Source organism: Coffea arabica, chromosome 7c, assembly GCF_036785885.1.
Source record: "Coffea arabica cultivar ET-39 chromosome 7c, Coffea Arabica ET-39 HiFi, whole genome shotgun sequence".
Classification (NCBI taxonomy): domain Eukaryota; kingdom Viridiplantae; phylum Streptophyta; class Magnoliopsida; order Gentianales; family Rubiaceae; genus Coffea; species Coffea arabica.
This window is the reverse complement of record NC_092322.1, coordinates 25,090,718-25,099,448: the sequence shown is the minus strand read 5'-3', so window position 1 is coordinate 25,099,448 and position 8,731 is coordinate 25,090,718. Positions and strand designations below refer to the sequence as shown.

General features: G+C 38.0%; 1 long non-coding RNA gene across 1 annotated transcript; it reads right to left on the bottom strand.

Annotated features, from left to right (window-relative positions):
- Window positions 1-2,903: 2,903 nt before the first annotated feature.
- On the bottom strand, window positions 2,904-8,356 carry LOC140010748 (uncharacterized). Its single transcript, XR_011817860.1, has 2 exons — window positions 8,011-8,356; window positions 2,904-3,113 (listed from the first exon to the last, which is right to left on the bottom strand). It is a non-coding gene; the product is annotated as an uncharacterized lncRNA (long non-coding RNA).
- Between the last annotated feature and the right edge of the window lie 375 nt (window positions 8,357-8,731).

Genomic DNA, 8,731 nt, shown 5'->3' with positions numbered 1-8,731 from the left:
CAGAAATTCCATCCATCTACGTTGCCTCAAATTCCCATCTTTCTTCTTTACAAACAAAATCGGGGCTCCCCACGGGAAATCACTCTCTCGTATAAAACCTCGTTCCAACAGATCCTGTAATTGTAACTTCAATTCCTTTAATTCAGCTGGAGCCATCCGATATGGTGTCCTTGAGATAGGTGCTGTTCCCGGAGCTACATCAATCTTAAAAGCTATTTCCCGTTCCGGGGGTAGGGACTCCAATTCTTCAGGAAAAACATCGGAAAATTCTTTCACTACCGGTGTGTCCTCCAGATTCACCTTATCGCTACGGGTATTAATAAGAAAAGCCAAATATCCTTGAGCTCCCTTATTTAACAATTTTCTAGCCCGAATTCCCGAAATAAGTGCAGACGAGGCTAACTTACCCCTTACATCCAGCAAAGCATGGTTTATTTAATAATCACTTATCAGGTTCAAGTACTACATATCACACCAATCCAACCTATCAAATAGTCATGGTCCAATAGGGAATTAATCGCGTAATCAGATAAAACAGGCAAAAGGCTTGAAGTCGGACGTAAAGTCCCAGACATTTGGAAGAAATTCAGGATATAGCGAAGCTTCAAATCAAAAGTTCATCCCTAGTGGTGCTGGACAACACAACAAGCAATGCCCCACCAGAGAGGTTCAGTTCAACCGCTACAGAAGAGTAGTAACCGGTCTACAACCACACCAGTACGAATAAGTTCAAGAGTAGGGTCAAAGCAGAGCCAAATACTTCAGGTTCATGGTGCGTGAGTACGAACAAAAGTATAAGTTCAAGTTCAAGTGCAAGTTCAAGTTCAAATTCAAGGGTTATGAGTACGAGTAAGAACACACTGGCCTAACCTCTGTCCAGCAATTCACATTCTTAAACAGTCACAAAATTCAAGTCCACCTTCCATATATTCAGTCAAATTAGGTCCATTGAGGATACACAAGAGCACACTAGCCTAAACAGGTTCAAGTCTCAAGTAAGCTCAGTCTAATCGGTTTCATGCAGTTCGAGTTCTCTTACCAACCCACTGCAATACTTTCGGAGTTCAAACTTCCTAAGATTGATATATTGGCACAGAACCAATCATAACATATGTTGCGCACAAGAAAATCTCACCAAGTTTCCGGCTAGGTTAATCCATTATACACTAGTAGATCGGATCTTCGGGTTTATGTTCGATTCATATTCAGTACTAGGGACCTATTAAATTATATGAAACTGTCTATCAATTTGTCTCACAAGTACAGGGTTGTCTAAGCCCTCGGTCACGGTCCCCTTTTCTCATTCCTGCTACCCTACTTAAGAAAAGTCTATAAGCACAGGAAAAGGCATAACTAAGCATAAAGAGCGTAACGCGTATACAAGTTGCAAAAACATTTAAATCAGGTCATGATTCATTACATGTATCAAAAGTTATAGCACGGTTAGAAGTTACAAAACAAGACCAATATGTCCAATATTGCACATAGGCAATTAAGTGCCACAAAAATATATAAGTACATACAAGCAGGATACAAAAGGCCTCACAGCGTGCACTACCCCTTTCTAAGTCCATAGTTAAACCAAAGGGTCCAGACATCACTAATTTCAATCAGATCACACGCCTTTACGAAATTAGATCCAATAAAGCCATAACGCAAGCTAAAACCAAGATTATCCATTCGAAGTTCAAAATCTTTAATAACCAGCCACCAATCGGAACACCATCATCTCCAAAAATAACCAGTCTTAGGGTTTTGTAATTAAAGTTTCAAGCTCCAAGTTCAAACCCAAGAATAAGTACAACTTGCTACCTTACGTGTCAAATGGAAACCAAATCAATTCACACTAACTTGTACTCTTGAATGCAGTTGCTCTATATCTCAAAGTTGCCTCAGTCCGTACATTTAAAATTGGCTCACTCTTCTTGAAAGTCAAGAATTTTAAAACATAAGAAGAGTATTTCAAGTAATCAGAAATCTTATCAAGTTCAGGATTCACATTATTAAACATAACCTTGCCATTCTTTCGAAAACTCAGGATATATATATATATTTTTCTTCGTGTAAAGCATGGACAAATTCAAGTGTGAGATTACACCAATATACAATCAAGGGGGAAAACTTAGCTTAGAAAATGTTAATCTTGTATTAACCCATCATATACAAAGTTCAACAACTCATTAGTTATTCACAAATTTTCAAATTTGAAATTCAAGTAAAACTCACCTTTTTACCAAAATCGGAAAATTACACATATTTAAAGAATATATATCTTATTTCCACTCATCACTTACAAATAAAACTAGTACATCCTAGTTTTTCTTTAAATTTTCAAAGCAGAATTTCTTTAGAAGATATGCGGGCGGAAAATGCATTTTATTCCTTTGTACTTTTATCTTGGTTCAAAATCATCACACATGGAGTTTGACTATCAAATCTCGGTCTCTTATCCTCCATAGCCAGTACTAATAATTATCTCAATTCTTTACACACTTACAAATATAATGATAATTCAAATTCATCCAATCTTTCACTTTAAATCTCTCATCCCATATCTTCCTTCAATATAACATCACCTAATTCCTCAGTTTCTTCTGCAAGTCCCAAATAAGAACTCCTAAATAATCAATTTCTTTAACCCCTAAGATACAATAGATCCTTGTTCACATAATATTCAAATTAATCCCACAGTCAGGCATCCTAAACTTTAAGCCTAGAATACGCTACAGAGATCTGAAGCCTAAGCTCTGATACCAACTGTGACGCCCCCACATCTCCCTAAAGCGAACCAAAGGGTATCCGCGGGACGCCTGCCCAGCTCTCGCCAGGACTCAAGCAATTCCATTCAACTTAATACCAAACCGAACGTCACAACAAGATAGAATAACATAAACACAAAAATGCGGAAGCGTTCAAGCTTAACAGTCATCCATTATCCAACCCATAGATAGGGCGTTCAAGATACAACTTAAATCCCAAATATACGTCAGGCCCAAAAGTTACACTTCAATTCCAAAAGTACAACCCCAACAAAGGGCATAGCCAAAATATAATAGAAACCTTAAAACAAAAGTACAGCGAAGGGTTTCTCCAAACTTCTCCGAGATTCGATCCTGTTAAGGAAAACAAAACTATAGGGTGAGCAAAATGCTCGTGAGGCCAAGAACACACATGCAAGCACTTTGTTCAAATAGCAATCCCAAATTCATTAAATAAAACCAGGATATTTCATTAATCAATCATTCGAGCAGGAAAAGTAAATCAGAAACAATTCAAGGATATAGTAGCTCTCAGGAGCTAAGTTCCACTCGCTCTGTTGATGTCATTCGTATACTTTCCCGCATTGACCCTCCTGTCAACCGGGTCGGTATTTCCATTTCCGTAGATCACCACTTACTTCCCTCCGTCCACCGTACACCCCAAGGGCCCACAAGTCTATTATAAGGCGATACTCTACGAGTATGCCAAGCAGGACCTCTTATTAGGTCGAGCTTATATGTCTCGTGGCTCGCCTAGGTTCCCGACCAAGCCCATTGCCGGCTCGAGTCCACGGTCGGCCTATGAGTTTGGGCGTCCCCCATTCATTAGAAAGTCGAGAAGGTTCACTCCAACGACACATGCATTCATGACATAACATTTCATTTCATTCATTCATTTGAAATTAGAACGAGCGCGATAAAGTACGCACCCGCCCTTATTCTTAAAACTTCCAACAATTATCACAAATAAGCAAGTATCAAATTTCACACACTTGACACTCACCGAGCTATTCAATAAGAATTATTTTCTGGGTGTTCAAGTGTCCACTGTGAGTTCCTCTTGAAGGTCTCCTTGTGCGCCTGGCAATTAATAGTGGATATTTACACAATTAACCCACTTATCAAGAAGATTGTACACTAGTACAATTTAAGGATTATTTCGAAAAGGGAACCTCGATTACACGTAAATCGAGGTTCGACTTGCCTTTTATTAGGTACAATATTATTTGAGTTTTTATCATGAGAATCGAGGGCAAAACGTTTAAGAATATCAAAAGAATAAAGAGTTCTTTAAAAACTCTATTTCTTTGAAATTGGAAAATTTTCAGTTTTATTATGAATTTTTGAAAAATCATAACTCGCTCGGTATAAGTCAAGAATTGGAAAACTTTATACCGTTGGAAACCTCTTAGAAAGTACTATAAGTCCCTAGAAGACACTTTTCTATGAATCGAAGTGAAAAGTGTTCAAAAATGAGTTTGAAGACGCAGGGTTGGTTTTCATGGCAGAATTAAGTTGGATTTCGGCCAACTTTGGAAATTCGGCACGATTCACACGTTGCAAACCGGCCTCTGAAATTTGTAGCTCAATTAGTGTTACAAGTGAGGTTTATAACAAAACAAGCGGATCAAGAATTGGAGTTTCGAGTACCGAGATACGGTAGCTCAAAGTTGGGGAAATTCAAGACTGGAGAAGAATTTCCAGATTTGAACCTCCAACTCTAGCAATTTAATTGGGTATCGAAACGAACTTGGATTGGTACAAAAATTGGCAGTATTTTACTCCCATATGAAAGGTACCGTTCTATCAAATTTCAGGGAAAAATACTTTCGGAAAGATAGTTAATTAGTCAACCAAAGTTCAGGAAAATTATAAGGCAATCTGCCTTGAGACTTTCATTACCCATTTCAAAACGTTTAATCAAGCAAACTATCCAATCATGGTTCATTTGTGAAATAAAGGCCTAAGAAACATCCATAATGCCTTTGGTAAGTGTTTAGTATCAAGAACATCAATTAACAAGTTCACTCCAAGATCTTGTTCCAAACCAGTCCAACATTAGGGTTTTTCCAAAACAGAGCAGTCCACTTGTTTCAGTCACAACTCAGTCAATATAACTCGAAATCGAGCATGGCTTACGCCGTTGGAAAGTACATTCATAGGACTAAAATATCACAAAAGAAATCTTTTCCAAATTCGGCACCCATCTGGTGCAAAATCGGGCATCAAGTTGCTGCCTGAACACTTCATTCCAGATGAACAGAGCAACAGGACAGCGAATTTAAAACATTTGGTTCGGCTTGCTCACAAAGAATCAGAACGTGCATTATATACCAAATTAAAGCCAGGAATGTCTAGTTTCAAACGCCACCGACGGCACATGATTTCGACATCCGAGGACAGAGTTATAGCCGAAATACTACCACTGGTCAGAATCATACGCGAACAGTTTTCCAGATTTGCTAGTTTCTCAAGAAAATTCATTTGCTCAATCAAACCTCAATATTTTCCAATGAAATTTTTCACACATCTAATACATCCTATAAACGTCCAATTCAAGCCGTTAGACCATTAAAAATTGGCCTGGAAATGGCCGAACATGGCAGGGGCAAAATCGGAAATTTTAGCTTCTTACACCCAATGAAGTTTCTACTAATTACCCACCACTAATGCATCATTTTAACCACTAAACCAACAATATAACCACCATCAATCATCACATCAGCAACAACAACCCAAGTGTGGGAATACAAAGAGCCCACAATCACATTTTTACACCATACACAAGCTAACCAAATGCATGCATGAACTTAACAAGGTAAGATAGCTTCCAAACTTCAAGTTTTCAAGAGTGGATCATCACATACTTTGGGTTGATGTTCAGCAGAATTTTCGGCCCTCTATTGCCCCAGAAAAACCGTGATTTCCAGCCCTTGTTTGCAGCTCAAAATGCTCCTCAAGTATCAAGTTAGGTGTGGTGCAAGTTTGGTTGAATTTGGAGATGATTTGGGGTGGTTTTGAGTGAGATTAGTGAGCAGAAATTTTGAAGCAAATGAGTTAGAGAGAGGAGGGTGTTTGGTCGGCTGTCTTGAGAGGAGGAGAGAGAGTGATCAGACTTTCCTTTAGCTTCCAAGAGAAGGTAAAACAAGTGGTGGAAATTCACCCAAAAGTCAACTCTCATTAGGGGCCGTTTGGTGCGATTACGGCTCGATTTTTTCGCGCGTTTGGTTCACTAGTGCACTAAACCTCCAATGCCTTAATATTCATGTAAGTATTATTCACTCTTAATTGTCCCGAAATAAGGGTCTAAAGTCCCTCAAATAAAGTCACGCGTGTGAAAACGCGTACCGTCAAATTTAACGTTATAACGCGAAACATTCGAAAAATTCTTATAACGATTGCACTACTAACTATCACTTGAATATTTATACCTAAGATTACCTATTTTAGGACCATAGTACAAGTCTCCAATATTCCAAACTTATTGTGCTACTACGCGGATAAAATCTCCAAGTACTATTCACTATTTTTACGAAACGCGCTCCAGGAAATTAATTTTCGAAACGAATCATTTTAAAAATATAACGAAGTTATATTACCATGTATTTAGGTCTAATAAGACTAGAAAATATTCCTTGGAATAGAAATCCAATTAAATAATTCATTAAGCCATAAATTAGGCATAAAATAATAGTTTTTTTTTTTTTGCGAGTCCTCACACATACTACCAAAAATAAGACTCCATTAGAATGTATAAGTACCAAAGTAAGCTAGGGAAAGTCCGGAAATGAAAGTTAAACACTAAAACCCAAAAACAGATTTGACGTCATTTAGCGTATTAGACACAACCGGCGCTACGATTATCGGATTGGAGTGTAATTTATACCGTTGCGAAACTAAGACAGAGGGCTACAACTTTAATGTAGGCTACTCAGTCCAGTTTACAATGTTTCTAGGTCAAATTTACCAAAACAACCCCAGATTTTCCAATTCGAAGTTTACTGTGGCAGTCCTGATTCATTAGTCATATCTCAACATATACAACTCCAATTCAAGTAATTCTAAAGCCATTTGAAAGCTAAGATACAAGGCTATAAGTCTTAAGAAGATATCAACAACCAAATCAGTGGTATTCCTGGTCAAAACAACCAATTACAGAAGCTGATTAGCATGTTCGGATAGAAACAGGGCAGCAGGGGTATTTCAGTCTTTTCACAAGCTACGTTGCTCCGATTGGGCTGAAATTTTGCAGGCATATATTTAACTCAAGTATCTACAATTCATGTTCTGAACAGGACCTGGTTCGGCCTTTACCATGGACAACCATGCAGTGCAAAAACAGGGCAGATTCATCATCTAAGTTACAAATTCATTTTCCTGCAAAAACAGGACATTCAAGCAGGACAGCCTACTTTGAGGAATCACGGACAGCAGTACACCTGGAGGAAAAATATGAACTTTTTACAGAACGAAGGCCCATGAGTCTAGTTTCCTATGCCACTGACGGAACCTCAATCGGATTTTTCTATATCAAGATATAAGCATTTTACTGAGACTGGTCAGTGAAAGCCGAAAATCTGGAAACTCATTTTTCACTTGTGAAAAACTCCTTTTCTCTTTTAAAACCACAAAAAAAATTTATTCAAACCACTCATACACTTAAGTATGACATTCATATCAGCAACTTTAACATAATTTAAGCATCAAATTTCAACAAAAACCAAAGGTGAAGCTCAACTCTTCCTCTCTCCCACTTCGGACAATTTCAAGCTTTCACAAGGGTTACTTCAACTTTATTGCTGCCAATCTCACATCTAAGCCAGCAATTTTCTACCAAGATCAAAGACAACATGCTATATATCATACGAAACAAGAAATATAACATTTATAGCAAAACTTCCTAGTGGAAACTCCTCAAAATTTCACAAGAAAAGCTGTAAATTGAGCTCATGTTTCTCCCTCGGTCAAATCTAGAAATTTCATTTTAGCAACTACTAGCTTACGTGCATGCTATATTTACACCAAGCTTCATCTATCGAAAGGGATTCAAGGATTCCCTAGTAACTTGCAGGAAAACAAGAGCCAAAAACTAGAAAACAAATGGTTATTCCTAGTTCAATCCAAGCTGGAAAATTTCCAGCAATAAAGCAAGTCTCTACAACCTGTTTCTACCTCAATCCAACCTCAACCAAACATACATCAAAAGCCCTCTAAAGTATGTGAAAGAAATTGAAATTCCAAGTCATGTTACCTTTGACACAAGCTAGAAGTTAACTCCCCTGTTTTGGTCCTTCTACCCGATCAAGCAAGCTGGAAATGGAAGTAAGACACAAGCTTCCTTTAAGTGTTCTCTCTCTGGTTCCTCTTGGCTGAAGTGGAAGCAAAACAAGAGAAATTTCTTTATTCTTCTCTCAAGCTCCTCTCGGCTGGAAGGTTGAAGCATGGCACAAATTTTTTCTCTGGCACAAATTTTTTCTCTCTACTCTCTCTCGGCTAAAGCGAGACAAAACAAGTGACCAGTCTTGTTTGTCATTGTTTTTCTTTCTCTCGGTGGTTGAGCTGAAGAAAAGAAACAAGAGGAGGTAAATTTGGCTTAGTCAACTTGCATGACTTGGTCAAAAATGGAGGCAATGGAGAAGTATATTTCTCACGGTTGGGAAATTGGAGTAGGACAAGGGAAAAAAATTCCTGCAGCTTTCCTTGACTTTTCCTACTCTCTTGGCTGGAAAAATGAAGAAGAAATATCTCTCACCTCCCATCTCTCTAGAGCCGACCAAAGCAAGAGAAAAAGAATGAGGAATAAAGCTGCATGAAACTTCAACTGGATAGACATAACTCTAGTCTTGGTCAAGGTTGGTCAAGAGTTATTCTAACAATTACCCTTCACTTCTATATTCTCATGTTATATTCCTACTAATTTCTTATTCTAGTTTTCATTTCTATAAAGGTTGATCCAACACTAATATAGGGTA